Source organism: Cynara cardunculus, assembly GCF_001531365.2.
Source record: "Cynara cardunculus var. scolymus isolate 2C chromosome LG 7, CcrdV1, whole genome shotgun sequence".
In the NCBI taxonomy this organism is placed as follows: Eukaryota; Viridiplantae; Streptophyta; class Magnoliopsida; order Asterales; family Asteraceae; genus Cynara; species Cynara cardunculus.
The window spans coordinates 15,033,126-15,052,939 of NC_037534.1; the positions used below are offsets into that span (position 1 = coordinate 15,033,126).

General features: G+C 36.5%; 1 pseudogene; it reads right to left on the bottom strand.

Annotated features, from left to right (window-relative positions):
• The window catches only part of LOC112515219, a 15,139-nt pseudogene extending 6,923 nt beyond the window's left edge, over positions 1-8,216 (bottom strand).
• Between the last annotated feature and the right edge of the window lie 11,598 nt (positions 8,217-19,814).

Sequence of the window (19,814 nt, forward strand, 5' to 3'; positions counted from 1 at the left end):
ATATTTTTTTTAGAATGTCACGTAACCTAAATCAATTTTCTGAATACTTGTTCCAAAAGACGGCTAAAATAACACCGTTCGAATCGTTTACAGCGGAAATCTTTGAGTCGCCCAAAAATTAACTTAAGTTCTAACCCGGTTCATACCGGGTTAAGTTACAAAAGATTAATACAACGCTACTAGGCAAAAGACTAAAAATAAGATAATGACTAGCAATTCTCTAAGCATGTCCCTTGCCCTTATCCATGTTTGAACTACCTGGCCCTGAGATGCATACTATAGTCAACTTATAAAGCTTAGTGAGTTCATGGATTGCGTGAGTAAAGATCATTTCACATCACACATATCAACTTGTAGGCTTTGTACCCAATAGTATACATTTTCTGAAAAACATGCAATACTGAAGAAATATAGTTGTAAGACACTGAACATATGAGATCTCGTATAACATTTAGTCGGGTATGGCTCATTTAGTCACAAACACACCCTGGGTTTGATATTTCAATCTTAACTGATCACCCACTTGCCCGGGTAGTGTTTTATACTGGTCGTGACTTACTGGTCAAATGCCCACCCTTAAATCATCAAACTTTTAGTATGGATTAGCATGCTAGAGTTATTTGAAAACTGATTAAACACATAGCATGTAACCATTCATAAAATAACAAACATGTAAAATATATCATAACATGCATGTAAACTGAACATCATGCATTCGTACACATCATCAGAAATCCATATCATGTAAAAATAATTTGTACTTAGGTATGCATCCCAGTGAAATTTCATGAAGACTCACCTGATAATCTAGATTGCTTATCTAATGCTGTTGACTGGTAACCTACAATTTATAATAACAAATAGTATATAAATGATTAATTTCTCCCAAAGGCTACATAAAAGTCAACTTACGGTCAACTAGGTCGGCTACGGTCAACCTTGGTCAATTATGCTTAAGAACGTTCCTCACATCAACAAAATTATAGAAACGTGAGTTCCGACATAAGGTGCATCGTCTAGCTTTGTATCTTAAAACGACTAAGTCTGGAAGAAGGCCAGAGCCTCTATGGACGACCAGAGCCTCTGGTTGCATTGATAGAGCCTCTGGACTTTTAAGTCCTTTAGGCTGGAGCCTCTATGGTTGTATTGACAGAGCCCCTCTGTTTGTGCACCATAAGAAAATAATACATCTTCAAGGCCAGAGCCCCTATGTGGTCTTTCTCCCAGAGCTTCTGGTCTCACGACCAGAGCCTCTGGTTGAATCATACTTAGCAATTATATTTCACATCAAGGATAGAGCCCCTCTGGTCTCTCTTCCAGAGCCTCTGGTCTTCATGACCAGAGCCTCTGGTTCTTAGCCACTTAGAAATTATTTCAACATRGGACCAGAGCCCCTCTGGTCTCTCTTCCAGAGCTTCTGGCCCCAAATCATACTTGGAAAAATAATTCAAGGGCCAGAGCCCCTCTGGTCTCTATCTTCCAGAGCTTCTAGTCTCGCGACCAGAGCCTCTGGTTCTTAATTAGACTTGGAACATATTTTCGAACCTAAGACCAGAGCCTCTGTGACTTAACTAAAATTATTTCAACATTAAGGGCCAGAGCCCCTCTGTGGTTTCTTCCACAGCTTCTGTCTAACACAACTTGATACAGAGCTCTCATATAGAGCTTCTGGCTACTATAACTTGATACAAAGCTCTCATATAGAGCTTCTGGCTACTATAACTTGATACAAAGCTCCCATGTAGAGCTTCTGTACCATATAACTTGATACAGAGCTCTCATGCAGAGCTTTTGTATAACCTTCTTAAAAGCGGTTTCTAAACAGAACGTGATACAACGTATTCACCAAATGAGATCTAAACTTTGAATTCGAACTCTAAAACACGAAGTTTGGACGTGGGGCTTCATAGAGTTCTATACAGGGTCAAAGGTACAACAAAACATTGTAACGACATAAATTTTGGTTGAGCATTTACCTCTAAGTGACGGGAAAACAGGGGGTTCTTGCCTGGTCTTGAACTCCAGTTTCTCTCTCTCAAGCTCGACGATTTCCTTCTTCTTTTAAAAGAATGGCGATCCTAAACCAGTGCCCATAATTTATACTCAAACGATTTGGCCTATTAGTTGACCAAATCGGCCGAATCCCGAGTTTTAGGCTGTGAAACTGCTTCTCCACAGCCTGCAACCGGCAGGTCACAGTTTCCCCTTTTTGGACCAGGCACCGCCTGTTCCTCTTCTGCATCTCCAATCGTTGACAGCAGGCCCCTCTGTTGCAGGTCTGTTGCCTATTTACAAAATAGGTCCTTCTGGTTTGGACCTGCTTACACACGACCTAGTCTCTTAACTACCGCAAATTGACAACTTTCACCCATGTCTTGACTTCTTCCTTCACTTTTGGTCCGACTTTTAAACTTATTTCAACCTTCTATTTTTATTTAATATATATATATATATATATATTCTTAAAATAAAATAATAATAAAGATAAATTATTTATTCCACAAATTTTTGGGTTTTACAATGATTTTCTGTAGGGGTGTTTAAATAACTCATTTGAACCGAATGAAGCATAACTAAAACGATTTTAGGTTATTCGGTTTTCGGATTAAACAATTCAGTTAACCAAATCAGAATACCTTATTATGTTTGAATTTTAGTTATTTTTTCCTAGGTTAAACTAAATAAGCCCTTATATTGTTCATTGTTGTATATATTTTATTGTTAAATAACATTCTTTTTGTTTGATGCTAGTTAAGCTTTTGTTTTATGCTAAGATAATATTTTTACCTAATAATGTTTTTTTATTAATGTTAGGGGTCGTTTACCAAACGCTTATAGGGTAAACATTTATCAACGACCAATAAGAGCCACACCCTTACATAGGGGTCGCTTAACAAGCGCTTAGCAGCCAGGTGTCATTGACGTTAACGGGTGAGTATGGTAAGGACCTAAAATCTTACTCGGTAAGAGGTATAACAAACACCCGATAAGTGAGGAAGAAGACTCTTACTTGATAAGCACTTACCGGGTAAAAGACGTTTACCAACAATCTATTTTAATGGCCGAGAATGTTATCTGATAAGGTGAGAGTGGTTACTCTTGTCTACAAGCATCAATTGGAAAGTGTTTGGTAAACGACCCCTTACTCTATCGACTAATATTATCGACCATCAAAATGGATTGTTGGTAAGAGTCTTCTCTCTCACTTGTTAATTTCCTTGGTCCTTGCTATGCCTCTTTACGGTAAGATTCTTGGTTTTTACTCTGGCCAATTGATAAGGTAAGTGACATTAGATACTTACCCGATAAACGTTTAATATATGGCTCCTTAATTCAATTATTAAGTATGTATGTATGACACAATTTTATATTCAAAGCAATGGGGATTGCATTTGGAAAAACTGATGGAGGTCAAGTCTACAATGAAAAATATGAACTCTTATCCGGTCATCGATTATTATATCGAATAACCTTAAACTGATTTAAACGAACTTTATTTAGTTTGGTTATCAGACAATTTAAAAAAATTGAAATATTGATTAATTAGAACCGACTAAACCAACTATTAACACCTCTAGTTTTAAGAGAAGACTTATGAGCATATATTATTACATAACATTCGTGCTCTGTGGACACATTTATGGGATTGATGTATTTTTATGAGCCTTTTGAAGTCATACATTGAGTGGGATGTACTGTGTCATAAAATAATTTGGTACGACGAGTTTTGTTAGAGAAAAATTTTACCTTAAGCAAAACAAAAAATCCTGCTACCTTTCTCACTATTTAAGTCACGAGAAAAATCGTGCACCTCACTGTTTCAACATAATAGTTTTAGGGACGCGGACGACTTACCACGTGATTTGAGTCATGAGAAAAGTCATGGGAAGCCTATGAAACATCTTTTAAGCATAAATTTTTAGAGTTTTTCTCCATTTTCTTATCCTCTTCATATCCTCTTCCTTTTGGGCATATTTTGGGAGTCTTGGGGCCGATTTTTGGAGCAAATGGAGATGACAATCTTGGAGATTGAAAATATTTGATGGGAGATTTCAAAGATCTTTGATGTGGTAAGTTATTGGATGTTTTGAGCTCCATTTTGGGGATTTTTGTGGATCCAAACCTGTGTTCATATTTGGTTTATTTCTAGCCATGGAAAATGATCTTGAGAAGTTATTGGAAAGATTTGCTTGTGGATTTCAAACCTTTACCAATGGAAGCTAAATATTTGGATTTAGAATATAGGATTGACCTAACCTAACAAAGTGAGTTCAAGTCGTTTTGTGAAACTATGTACATATAAAAAAAAGTCCATTTTTAAGCCTAAAGTTTGATATTTATCAAATGTTGATTATCTGATGAAATTTATATCTTTGGTACATTTGTTTTTATAAAGTTTGTGAAATACCTATGTTTGGGGTTTTTGATAAATAAACCATAAAAGTGTGTCCGTTTGATGATTTAAGGTATAAATGAAGATTATTGACACTAAGGCACTTTTAGTGTATTTGTTTTATAAATCATTTGAAAAATGTAGCATATTGTGTTATGAGCATTTTGAAAATATAAAAGATTGGTTTTATTTGGAAAATGATTTGTCTCAACCAAATATGGTTTTTTGAGTTAATCTTACTTTTGGAGAATGTGTTTGTATAAATGTTGGTTAAATGCATTTTTATTGCTTATGTTGATTGTTACTTGAGTAGTCAAAATAAGTGTGGAGTTATTGGCTCATTTGAGTTTTAGGGACATTTATTCGATTTAAATTGCTCAATATTTTAGCTTGGGCATGATTTGCATTTATTGCATCTTTGTTGAGAATTACATGTTTTATTGTGTTGGTCATTCAATTGGAATCATGTAATTTAGATATGGATTCATTTACATGTGAGTCAGTCGTTTTGTTAAGTGAGGAATTTTGATGTTCTCACTTGGAGACTAGTGCTTGAGTAAGTTATGTGGTTGTCTTGGTGTTGCAGAGAGAAACTCTTATGAGTTAGATAGACTCCAAGACTATAATTATTGGGAGATGAACCCGTGTATGGTTGGACTTAGGGATCTTTGGTATTGCAAAGAGAGACCCGTGAGGTCGGACTCCGAGACTGTGGTATCACAAATCTGATCTCTTGATTAGTCAAACTCTAGGACCTTAGGTATTACGATGATGAACTTGTGAAGAGTCAGACACCGGTACCTTGTTTTGAGGCTTTGGCCTAGTAGAACTAATACAAAGTCATGGGGGTATTTTTGGATGAACTATGTAGAGGGGCCCTATAAGCATTGACTTGTAGGTGCAATTCTATGGTATGTATGTAGGCACTAAGGTCGAGGGTATTCCGAAGATGAACTATGGGGGTCGAGCTCCGGGACCTTAGATATTACGTTGGAAACTCGAAAGGAGTTAGACATCGGGACTGTGACCTTAGATGCTACTTGATAACATTGATAAACACCTTACATTGTGTTTTACCAAGATCGGCGGAAACAGGTCTCCCTCATCACCAAAATGTGTTGTTTTGGGTATTATCCATGTTTTCAGTGACAATTTAAGTAGGGATTTTCACGAAAATGACCAAAATATACCTGATATTTTAACAAAATAGTCATTTTTTCAAGGTTTACCAAAACGACCATAAGGATCGCCCCATGGGGGCATGGTTTGATCATTGGGGGCGATCCATGCTTTTCTTGACCAAAAAAGCACAAAAGTACAAAAAAATAATTTAAAATTAATTTGTAGGGCCTACATGTATTTGATTTAGGAGATCAAACACTATTTGCCTCGTATAGTGGGATCGCTCCCCCCCACATCACCGGATCTTCCCTCGAGGGCGATCTAGGTTTTTTTTGTTGACTCCTATTTCGTCTTTTAGTGAAACAAATTTTGTTATATATAGCATGGACCTCTCATTATTTTTTCTTCACACCTCATTTCTCACTTCTATTCTCATATCTTTTACTCTCACAACCCTTAAACATAATTGCCACCACAATTTGTAACCCTTAACCCATTAAACACAATCTACCATCACAACCCTTCACCCTTAAACACAAATATAAAATCACGTCAAAGTGATGATGTTTTGGTGTATCTTCGAAGTGGCGGTTCATTCCAGAAGATAAACGGTGCATTAGAGTACCTTCTGTTAAGCGCACCCGTACATGTATTACATTTGCCTTCGCCAGTAACGCATTCTGGTTTGGTTAAACGTGTTATGAAAAAGTTAAGTTTACATGGTCCTTTCATGTTATTTTATAAAACAAATTCCTTACAAATATTATATCAGTTAAGCAATGTCGACGATGTGCTAATATTCCAGAACGTTGTTCATCAAATTTTAACAGAAATGTTGATACTCTTTGTTGTCAACGATGATAGTTACGGTGGAAATCCATCAAGTGCCGTAATCCATCAAAATTTACCTGGTGGTCCAAACACTTTTTTACCCTGGTGGTGGTAGTGGTGGAAATCCAAACACTCTCTTTCCCGACGGTAGTGGTGCAAACTCATATGGTCCAAACATTTTACCCCAGTGGTGGTAGTGGTGGAAATCCAATTACTTTTTTCCCTGGTGGTAGCAGTGGTGGAAATCCAAGCACTTTCTCCCCGATGGTGTTGGTGGAAATTCATATTTTGAACCAAAAAATCATGTTGATCATGACAGTTATTTGGTTCAATATTTGAACCGGTCTCCGAGACAGTCTCCAAAACAGTACCTGATACAGTATCCGAAACAGTTAAAACTTTGTGGGAGGTAGATATGGATGAAGATGTTTCTGTTGCAGTAGAAATTTTGAATATACCTGAAGACGATAACTCCGACGCTGAAGAAATCCAGCCGATAAGGAATAGTTTTTGGGGTATGCCCAACCCAACACCTTTCCCAGACCTGTTATCAAAACTAGACAGGGAAACATTTCATACCAGCCTACATCCCATGTAAAAGTTCTCCAAACCTTTGATTCGAAGGAAGCACTGAAGCTCGCATTGGGATTAAAGTGCATTTATGAAAACTTCCAGATCAAGGTTAAGAAATCAACCAAACACCGGTACGAGGTGGTGTGTCACTCTGCTTCGGACTGTGATTGGTGTTTAATGGTTTTTTCTATCGATGGTACCAATATGTTTCAGGTATGGAAATCGCAGAACACACATGTTCAAGGTCCCAAGTCCACTCAAACCACCGTAATACGAATAAAAAGGTTTTGGGTCATATGTTGGCAGGGGAGTTTAAAGGATTTTAGGAGAGTGTACCATGTAAAAGAAATTATGGAATATGTGAACCAATGATTCAATATTAGCATCTCCTACAGCCAACATGGTGAGCAAAGATGTATGCCTTGCAACTGTTGAGGGGGACCCTTGAATCGTTGTTTAACTTGCTCGAGGTTTATTGTCACAATCTAAATATAGCAAATCCAAGGACTGTGACAGAGTTCGTTGTTGATGGACGAGGACGATTGGACATGTTATTTGTCGCACTCGGTTGCTCGGTAATAATTGTCACAATCTAAATATAGCAAATCGTTGTTTAACTTGCTCGAGGTTTATTGTCACAATCTTGCTCATCTAATTTTGAAGTTCATTTTTGTAACCTCATTCATCTACATATTCGCTCGTTTCTAGGACACCTGAGACCGCTTCTTATAATGGACGATGCCCATCTGAAGGGGCCATACGTGGGCACCATATTCTTAGCGGTTGGCATGGATGGAAACATTGGGATCATACCCATTGCAATGGGAGTGGGGAAGACAAAAAGTGGCCTGTCATGGACATGGTTTTTACATAAGCCGAGACAATGTATCAGTGAAGTGCCCAATTTAACCTTTGTAATCGATAAGGCTGCCTCTATCGAGTTGTTCATACGAACTGTATTCCCCAATGCACACCACGAGCTTTGTTGTCGGCATCTGAGCTAGAACTTGCGCCTAACCTCCAGTAGAGACAAAAGGAAAAAGGTGGATGTTCTGGGAGGCATGCAAAGCTTATAGGGTGTCGGACTTTGAAGCTACAATGGATTTGATACGACACTGTGTACCTAATGTCGCTCAATATCTTGAGCAAGTTGGTTAAGTTAGATGAGCAAGATCGTACTTCCCTAAATTGCATTAGAGTGCAATGACTTCCAATAGTGCGAAGTCCGTCAACTCAGTAACCCAGTTTGCACGTTACCTTCCGATAACAATGTTTGTTGAATTTTATCAGGCGACATTGCAACAATGGTATTTTATACTCGGCATAACGAATGTAAATGCAACCATCCAAAACTATATGTATGATTATGTTGGTCCCAACCGGGTTTACAAGAGTTTCAAAAGAACAGTTTGTAGAAGGGGGGATGAATACAAACACAGAAAACTTTCGTATTTAAAAATATATATTGATATAGAAGGATCAATACAGATTTTTTGCAGATTGCTTGCGGAAATAGAAAAGGTAAAGATAACCTATCTAAAACAATCTAAGATTACGCACAAATATACTTGGCAAATATAAGAAATTTGCCGAAAAGATAAAGACAGAAGATGTTCTTCTTGGGTAAGAACTTTAGAATTTTTTGAGAGAAATTCTAACTTGCTTGAAAATAAGTGTATGTGTTCTGTAGATAGATGTGTAGTGCATAGAGAGAGCACTTATCTATTTATATCCATTGCATTAAATGCAAATCAGAAGGATTGGAACACTCGTCAAGCTTTAAGAGGAAAGCTTGTCCTTTGCAACAGTGAATAGTACATTTGTCTATTCATGAGCAGACATCCTTTTGTGGAGTTGGTGGGCACTAGAGTCGACTAGTCGGTTCTGTGCAGAACTATACTCTTGAAAGGGTATGAGTTTGTCCTTTGTGTATGGAAGGATGCTCGTTCGGTTTATACAACCTTAGATTTCAACACAAAAATAGAACTCGACGCAAATATACACCTCGAACTACTATCGTCTTGTAACAAGTAATAATGGTAAAGTACCAGATATCGTTCCCACAGAGAAAGCTTTGCAAAGTTCTTCAAAAGTCCAATCTATAAAAAATAATTTCAGATGATGAAACGAGGGATTTGATTTATCTAAATTGGGAGGTTTGATTACCAACTAAAAAAATATTAGTCGTAAAAAGAAGCACAAGGTGCAAAGGTTGATTAAGACACTAAATAGATGATTCAGCAAAAAGGTGACATAACATTCCTGTCACAATTATATAAAATCACAAAAATGATTTTATACAACTGTCATAGTATCAACTATCGGGTCAGACGGCCTCCCAAGAGTACACACCAGTTAACGCGCTATCGATACGATATCATTTATGTTAGACGTCGTGAATCCTAGCACAACACAGTGTTACCATTCTACACCGTAGGAGTATAGTACTTGTCAGATACTATAGCTTTTTATAGCCTTCTCCTATTACATCAGGTTTTCTTATTTATCTTATCTATGAAAGTTAATGCATTTTCATACACAAAATCAGTTGTCAATTCATTTTAATGTAATCTTCAATGAAATTTTAATCACCTGAAACAAATAGTTAGACTATAATGCCAATAAGACACCTTTGTACTTTCACATGGGCTTTGGTCTTAATTTTTCCTTACACCCCAAGCTAAGGCGTTTAGCCCATCATCGCTCGGTTTCTTCTCACGAACGATGTAAAGACTGAAAAATAAATAATTAATACGAAAAAGTAAATTGCATAAATTAAATTACGAGAAATTAAAATGCAAGAATTTAAAGTACTGGAAAGTAAATTACAGAAATATAAATGACTGCACGTAAATTGCTGGAAATTAAAATGCAAAAAAGTAAATTGCAGTAAAGTAAAGTGTAGAAATTAAAAGACTGAAAAGTAAAGTACTGAAAGGTAGAAGACTGAAATTAAACTACTAAAAAATAAACACTAGCAATTAAAAGTATTCTAAGAAAAGACAAACAAATAGTTGTATGCTAAGTTATGAACCTTACAAGACAAGTGAAAACTTATAAGAAGGATAATTTGAAGAAACTTGCACTCGAACTTCCAAGACAAGTTTCGTTACTAAAAGCGAGTAGTTACTTGCAAACACTTGATTTAGTCTACGGAAATTAATCATGAGCCACAAAGAATGAAATCTGATGTAAAGCAACAGATTTCGATTAATTTCAACTTGTAACGAAAGTCGGAAAACGTTTATAAATCAAGAGCAAGAACAGAAATGAGATGAAGATTAAAAAACTAGCACTTGAATTAATACTTGAGAATATAATCGCAACTTTACTTCAACAACTTTGGTTCTTGGTTGAAAGCAAGAAAACAGAAAGCAATAAAACCAAAAGCTTAAACAAATATTAGAGAGAGTAATTTTTAACCAAAAGGTTGTGTGTACAAAAACTAAACCTTAAACTCCTATTTATAGAGAGTTTTGGAACTTGCAAAAGGAAGCTAGCTAATAGGACAAAAGAAGTCTTCCTAACAGGCTTTGACCAAACACAAGGCCTTAGAATTAGCTGCTCCAAGAGAGCAGCCCAAAATTTTTGGCCCAGGTAAACAATGCAGCCCACTGCTTGGTGCTATAGGATTCTGCCAATCATGTTCCTACATGACTGCTGCAGGACTTGGCCCAAAAATCATCAAAAATCTACATAAACAAAGAATTAACATTAGAAATGATATAATACTACTAATATATATATATATAAATAGATATAAAGATGACATAAAAAGACTTAATTAAGACACTAATGAGCAACTAAAACAAATGAAAATGGTTAATAAAATGATGTAATAAGGTTAATAAATTAACACTTATCACACCCCCAAACTTGAATTGTTGTTTGTCCCCGAACAACAGAAAATGACAAATTAAAAGACTCTAGTTTCTAACAAACTAAAAAAATGAGCATAAATATTCAATAGCCAAAGTATGCATGTTTTTGAAATTTTTTGAATGAAGTGTTCTTCTCCTGACTTGATGCTTGATATCCACAAACGTTCATAATCTTAGCTCCCCCAAACTTAAGTCTTTGATGTTGCCAAACCATAAGCTAACCTACATTTCTATTACTACATTAGATTCAACAAAGGTTTTGGGACTTTGAATTGGGTTTTGCATTTGTCTTTTTCATTTCAATGCATGCCTTTTACCTCATCTCTCTATTTCACTCCATAGCATAATTTTACTGCTATGCATCTCATATTAAGGTATGTTTGGACACTTTGGTCCTTTCCAAATAATTTGGTGTACTTTGACACTCTTTTGTATGCACAAGACATGGAACTATGTCCCTTTGTTTGTATTTTGGTCTTAGTGCATATGTTTCATGTGTTCTATAGTGTTTGGTGCTTTTAGGATCCTCCCCCAAACTTAAGGGAAACAATGTCCTCATTGTGATTGTATCAAGGCTACAAATTGGCCAATTTGAAATAAAGGCCCATTTGAATCAACGTAAAGCTTTGGAAATGGTTGGCTAGTTCTAGAGGCTTAATTAAAGACAAAGATGGCCAAACTTTGGATTATTATGGATATGGCATCAAGTCAAGCATTTGCATAACAACTTCCTTATTTATTCTATTTTTGGTGCATAGGTGGCCAAAAGAATATATGCTACTAAAATCAGTTCTCAAAAATCTAGATTGAAACAAAAAGGCAAAGATAATGAGTCACAAATGTGGCTTGATCATCTTTTGAGACTCAAGACTCAAAGAAAAGACTTTATAGATAAAACTATCAATCAACTCTAAGTCATATTGACCCTAGAGTAAGGATGAGCATGAGACCAACTAGCAGTCAACCAAAGGACTGCATTACCATAAAACAGGTCAATAGGAAAACCAAACAATGAGATTGCCATTGTTCTACCATAAAACAGACTAGATGGCCTTAATAAAGCATAAGGAGGCTAAAAGGAATGCATCCAACAGGGCCTCCCCAAAACAGTCACACAAACAACCATATATGCAAAGCAAACAGCAACCATACTGTTTGAACAATATTAATAAAGCAGCAAATATAAAACAACAACCAAGATAAAACAACAACACATTTCTATTTAAAGACAAAAACATATCTCAAGTGAGATAAACAAGACATACAATTAAGAAGCTCAAAACAGCAAACCGTTTGAGCCCTTAACAAGCTTAAAACAGCAGATCTAAATCCTAAGCAAAATAAAGGGTCTATTTGAGCAAACAAAAACAAGCAATGGTCAAAACAGCAAAAGAAAATGCATGATCAGGACTGCATAATACCTAAAACAACAAATAGCATAAAATATGGCAGATAGAAAGTAGAACCATCATAAAACGAGGTATGCCAATGGTTTAAGACTGTTCCCTAGACTATGATATGCTTAAGATGATTAAAACAGCTAAAAGCAAAACAAAACTAAGACACTACCTAACAACAGCAAAATAAACTAAGCAAGAATAACAAATTTAAAATAGCAAATTGAAAATAGCAAACATATACTAAACTTGACCTAAAGATCATGCAAATTCAAACAACAAATATATATACAAAAGCAGCAATAATCTATGCCAATACAATTGCTTTTAAAACAACAAAACAAATTCTACAACCTTCCTAGAAATCATTCACAACTAAACAGTAAAAAAAATACTAAAGAGGTAAGGAGATAGAACCTGTCCTACTTAGACTGAGTAGGAGAATCTGACTGCTGCAACATGATAGATTTTGGTGGAGGAGGAAGCTTGATGGCACTCTTGGATTTTCCATGCTTTAGGGCAACTCTTAGAATCCTTTCCTTCTGCATCTTGTACTCAGCCCACTGCACCCTCTCTTTCATCAGGATGTCGACTTCTTTCTTCAAGTTAGCTACCTTCTTCATCATTTTATGATGCTTCTTCAAAACAATTTGCTTTAGAGCATTGGAGTGGTACTCCAATGCTTTCAATAGATCATCTTTTAGAGTGGCCATGGAAGAGGTTGTAGTTTCTGGTTGGGCTTTGGCATTCACTCTTAATAGCCTGTCCAAGTTCTTCTTATCTATGGAGGTTTTCTCCATAAAAATCAAATCTGTAGGCAAGGCTAGAACTTGGGCTTTCTGTATCAGTTTGTGGATCAAGGAGGGGTAAAACAACTTCCCATTGGTTCTTTCAACACAAGCCTTGATGTCGGAGCATATCATCCTTCCAATATCAAATGGCTTTGTTTCCATTATGCGGTATAAAATGAGGACTTTCTCTAAGCACAGGTTGGTATCATGGCTAATAAGGTGGAGAGTATGCCTCATGAAATAGAACCATAGATTGGCTTCAGGCTTCAAGTATTGTGTTTTTAACAGTCTAACTCTACCCTTGAAACTCCACACTACCCCTTCCTTTGCTACTCTAGTCAAGATCTCATCATACTCTTCATCAGAGCAGCCAACAGTCATCTTATCTAGCTTAGAGTGTGAGGGTGGTATAAGTTCTAACAGATCATTTATTATATTAGGTAAATAGGAAATAAGGGTCTTCCTAACTCTTAAATCTACCCCATCAGTCACAGCCACCTCAGTGTAGAATTCCCTAACCCAGCTTATGTTAAACTGGTTAGGTACCTCACACAAGATTTCCCATCCCTAAGTATCTATTGTAGCCTTAATAGAGGGATTGACCAATAATAATTGCTATGAAAAGCCCTTAGGCACAACCCCTACCTTAGAAAATTGCAAGAAGGTTTTTCTTGCTAAAGGTGGGCTAAATAAATGCTTGGGCTTTAGATAAATACCTGGCCCATCATCAAACTACTGCCCTGGCCTTTTCTTTCTTCTTGCTATTGTGGCAGTCTCTTCCTCATCATCGGACTGTTCACTAATCTCCTTTCTTTTTGTGCTTTTTGTCTCAACCCTTGCCATCTTTTTCTTCTTTGCTTCCCTCCTCCTCAAACTAGCACCAATGTCATGCTCTTCCCTTTCCTGCACAGTATGATGGCTGCTGTGTACAGGGCTATGGTGAACATAATGTGCCCCCTTATAATAGTCATGGGTTCCAGAATTGAGTGGGCTATGGTGAACATAATGTGCCCCCTTATAATAGTCATGGGTTCCAGAAGCTGTTACAAAGGTATTAGTGGGACTAGGTACAAAAGGTTGAGTGGATTGGTTGAAGTGGTGGTGTTTGAGTAACATGTTCATTATGGGGATGGATTTTCAGTAGGTGTTAGGGGTTTTAGGCTTGAAATTGAGGGTGCAAGTCCTAAGGCAAAGTCTATTTCTTGAATGGAAATAATGGGTGGTAAAGGGGTTATGGTTTCAGTAGGTGCAAGGATTGGGTTGGTGGTTGTTGTTTCAACAAAGGTAGGCTCAATAACTGTTTGGGAAGGGTTAACAGGTTCAATAGGGGTTGGCTCAAAAAGAATTGGTTCCACAGTGGTTGATGTAACAAAAATTGGTTTAAAGTTTGGTGCTTTCATGAAATTTAGCTTAATGGGTGTGGCATAAACAGATTGTGGTGCAGGGGTGGCTTAAATTGGTGTATTGGTAAGGATTTGATCAATGGAAGGTTCTTTTCTAATCATCATATCCATGGCTGCCAAGGCTTCACTAACATACTTTTGAAGAGATGAATTTCCCTTTTTTGGTGTTTTGGTAGCCATAGATGGCTCAACCTGGACCATAGTGACAGTAGGGGCAAAAGATGTCCTTCTAAGTCCTAAGACTTCATTAGAGGCAGATATGGCCTCATCCATAGATTTTCTCAACATTATGCCAATACTGACTTGAGGGTAGATAGGAAAGCTAGATAGTAAATCTATAGTTAAGGGCCGAGTGTTACGCAAAACTGCCTGGAGTCTTTCTGTGATACTAGGAGGCACATGGGGTGTGATCATTTGCGAGCTAGCATCCTCTGCCAGAGTGTTCAAAGAGGTAGAATCTTCCCTTATTGCTTTGATTTCACTAGCTTGAGTGGCAGTCTTCTCCTTTGGTGAATCACTATCATCAGACAAGGAAATCACAATACCTTTCTTTTGCTTGAAATGTTTGAAATTTGTAGTTCTCTTAGCGCTGCTTCTGGTTATTCGAGTGGTCACATAGTACCTTGCTTGAGGTTGTGGCTGTGGTGGTGGTTGAGGGTTAGGTTGAAGCTGTGTTTGAGCTTGAAGATGAGATTGAGCTTGAGGTCGGGGTTGGGATTTTGGTTCACCAAAACGAACCTGCCTAAGGGGTATGGCATCAATGGTTTCCTCCTCACTTTCACTAGAATGATTCCCAGACCCCATTGTTGTTTGTGGGAAGCATTGCATCAGATTCTCCTTCCCTTCTTCGTGACCGTGATTTGATAATGGCCATTTAGGAGAAACAGGGGAATGGTGATGCTTGGGGAAACTTGTGGTGAACAGTTGCTTAGAAGGAATCTAAGTGGTGCGTGAATAGTGATTAAAGGGGTTTTAAGGTTACTATGCTTCTTCTCCACGATTTGAGTTTCAAAAATTCAAACTCTGATTAGATTAACTGACTGTATCGATCAATGGGGTTGAATGCTCAGAGATTGTACCTTGCCAATAATGTACCAAGGCACCAATTTGATGAAGTCTTTTCACCTTGAAAGCGTGGCCGAGATGAGTTGTGGTTTATGGTGTTCGTACGATCGAAAGTACTGTGAAGGTATCGATTGAGTTGAGAGGTTGAAGACGAAGAGACAACAAACAGACTAGACTGGTACAAAACGCGGGCTCTTAGACGGGCCGTACCAAACGCAGGCCTTAAGCTTGAGCTTCTTCGTCATGGGCCTGTGTACAATAAGATTAGGAAAAGAATGGTGGCCCGTAGGTTGTTGCAAAATCTTTGGCCCAAAGACAAATAAAGCTAGCCCAAAATTGTTTAACAAAATTCCTAAACAAAGATAATTAATTAAAATAAATAATTTAGTGACTATTAAATGAAACAAATAATTATTGTAAAATAAAGAAAAATAAAAACTAAAATTTTTATCTAAAAATTAAAATTAAATTTAAACAAAAATGCAAAGTGAAAAATAAAGTAATAATGCATAAATATATATATATATATATTTATATAGACCAATATTTACAATGAACTATTATTTCAGAAAAATAACCTCAACAGGCTGTGTAAGAACCATGAAATCAAAGAAAGGTTTTACTTGTTGCTCGTTTACTTTGAAAGTAGTACCCCTTTTTGGATTTATCAAATTAATTATTTCGTTGGGGTATACTTTGGCAACAACGAAAAGTCCGGTCCATCTAGAATTTAATTTACCATGAAATATCTTTAACCTAGAATTAAACAACAGGACTTTTTGATCTTCAGTGAACTCTTTTGGAAGAATCTTTTTATCATGCCATTTTTTGGTATTTTTCTTGTATAATTTAGCATTTTCATAAAAAAAATTCTTGTGTTCTTCCAGTTCATAGAGTGTCAAAGTTTTTTTTCTTCCAGCCTCATCTAAATTCATGTTAAGATCCTTAATGGCCCAATACGCATTGTGCTCCAGTTCTACGGGTAAATGACATGCTTTTCCAAAGACCAATTTGTAGGAAGACATACCAATAGGGGTTTTGTAAGCAGTCCGTTAGGCCCATAAAGCATCATCTAACTTAGAGGCCCAATCCTTTCTATGTGGTTTGACTACTTTGGCTAAAATCTCCTTTATCTCCCTATTTGACAATTCAGCTAATCCGTTAGTCTAAGGATGGTAGGTAGTTGCTACCCTATGCTTGATGTCATACTTGTCAAGAACTTCTTATAACAAGTTGTTTATGAAGTGATTACCTTCATCACTAATTAAGGCACGAGGTGTACCAAATCTAGTGAATATATGCTTTTGTAAAAACTTAACAACTGTTTTAGCATAATTGGAATGGCAAGCCATGGATTCGACCCATTTGGACACATAGTCCACAACAACCAATATGTAGGCACAATTATTGGACAGAGGAAAATGTCTCATAAAGTCTATACCTCAAACATCAAACAATTATATTTCTAGAATTCCGTTTAAAGGCATTTCATTTCTTCTAGAGATATTTCCACTCCTTTGACAGTCATTGCAACTTTTTACAAAGTTATGAGCATCATTGTGCAAAGTAGGCGAGTATAGTCCTGATTGTAGAACCTTGGATACTGTCCTATTTTCTCCAAAATGTTCTCCACACGGTCCTGCATAGCAGTGTTGTAGAACTGATGTCACTTCTTCTTTTGGGATGCATCTTATGATCATTTGATCTGCACAAATTTTAAACAAGAAAGGGTCATCCCATAAACATTTCTTTGAATCATAGATGAGCTTCTTTCTTTGATATTTATTAAATTCTTTGGGAATAATCCCACAAGCTAAGCAATTAACAAGATCAACAAACCAAGGCACTGTAGTATGCTGAAGAACCAAAATTCTTTCATTTGGAAATACTTCACAGACGTCACTACCTTGCACTGGTTTTTCTTGTTTTTCTAATGTTGATAGATGGTCAGCCACTTGATTATCCACCCCTTTTCTATCAATGATTTCCAAATCAAACTCTTGCAAAATCAAGACCCACCTTATTAACTTAGGTTTTGTATCCTTTTTAGAAATAAGATACTTGATGGCAGCATGATCAGTATGAACAATCACTTTCGTTCCCATCAAGTATGATATGAATTTTTCAAAAACAAAAACCACAGCTAATAATTCCTTTTCAGTAGTGGTGTAATTGATTTGAGCATCATTAAGAGTTTTGCTTGCATAATAAACAGAATGAATTTTTATTCTTTCTTTTGACCTAAAACAGCTACAACTGCCCAGTCACTAGCATCACACATTACTTCAAAAGGTGTGGACCAATCAGGTGTTATTACCACAGGAGCAGTGACCAATGTTTCTTTTTAAAATGTTGAAAGCCTTTCTACAATCTTCATAAAAATTGAGAACATGGTCATGCTGTAATAATAAACAAAGAGGTTTTGATATTTTTGAAAAATCTTTAATGAACCTCCTATAAAAACCTACATGTCCCAAAAAACTTCTGATTCTCTTTACAATTGTTGGTTCAGCCAAATTTTCAATTACCTCTAACTTTTATTTATCAACTTCAATCCCTCTTTTGGAGATTAAATTCCCTAACATTATGCCTTCTTTTACCATAAAGTGACACTTTTCCCAGTATAAAACCAAGTCTGTTTCTTCACATCTTTTAAGACTTTTTCAAGGTTTTGCAAACACAGGTCATATGATATCCCATATACTGAAAAATCATCCATGAAAATTTCCATGGAGTGTTCTAATATATCAGAGAAAATGGACATCATACGCCTTTGGAAAGTGGCAGGAGCATTACAAAGTCCAAAAGACATTCTTCTAAAAGAAAAAGTTCCATACGGACATGTGAAAGTAGTCTTTTCCTGGTCATCTGGTGCTATGGCAATCTGATTGTAACTGGAGTAGCCATCTAAGAAACAATAAAACTCCTTTCCTACTAGTCTATCAAACATTAGGTCCATGAAGGGTAATAGAAAATGGTCTTTTTGAGTGGCTTTATTAAGTCTTCTACAGTCCATACATATCCTCCAACCAGTTATTGTTCTAGTAGGTATAAGTTCAGTACAACAATGACTCCTCCCTTTTTGGGTATACATTGCACATGACTGACACATATACTACTAGCAATAGGATAAATTAGGCCAGCATCAAGCCATTTTAAAATTTTCTTTTTGACAACCTCCTTCATGACAGGATTTAGCCTTTTTTGAGGCTCAAAGGAGGTGAAATTTTTGTCTTCTAAAATAATATTATGTTGACAAATGGTGGGACTTATCCCATTGAGGTCAACAATGGTCCATCCTATGGCCTTGGTATGAAGTTTCAACATGTCAACCAACTTCTCTTCTTGGTCAACTTCTAATGATGATGAAATAATGACTGGAAACTTCCCTGAATCTCCTAAAAAAGGCATACTTCAAATGTGAGGGAAGTTGTTTTAACTCTAGGTCTGGTGCAACGTCTAAGGAAAGAACAAGAGTTTTCCTATCCTCAGTTTCTAAAACCTTAAAAGCAGCAGGGTCTTGTGGTGTTTCTACTTCCTCAAAATCTTCCTCTCCATCACTATGAGACTTAGATAAACCTAAGATTTCCCCTAAACTTTTCTCTTGACACCAGGTTTCTATCAGACTTAAAGTATAACATTCTTTTCTTTCTTCCGGGTACCTAAGGGAATTAAAAACATTAAAAGTAACTTGTTGGTCTTGGACTCTCATGGTTAATTCTCCCTTCTGTACATCTACCAGGGTTCTTCTAGTAGCTAGGAAAGGTCTCCCCAAGATAATGGGGATGTCTTTGTCATCTTCAAAGTCTAGGATGATAAAATCAGATGGGAAAATAAACTTATCAACCTGAACTAGGACACATCCTCAATCTTTCCTTTAGGTTAGGCTATGGACTTATCAGCTAATTGTAGAATTATAGTTGTAGGTCTAGCTTCACCTATGCCTAGGGTATTGAAGACGGATAAAGGCATAAGGTTTATACTAGCACCTAAGTCACATGGAGCTTTTTCTATCTCTTTTCCTCCAATTGAACAAGGGATTGTAAAGCTTCCAGGATCTTTCAGCTTAGGAGGGATTTTACTGGACAACAAAGCACTGCACCATTCAGTCAGAGCTATAGTCTCGTATTCAGTCAAATTTTTCTTTTTACTCAAAATGTCTTTTAGAAACTTTGCATAACTTGGCATCTGCTTAATAGCTTCAACCAAAGGTATGTTTATATGTAATTGTTTAAAAATATCAAGAAATTATTTAAATTGTAGTTCTTACTTTTGATTACTTAATCTTTGGGGATAAGGAATATAAGGAATGACTGCAATAGGAGAAGTAGTCTTTTGAAGAATTGGTGCTGGAATAA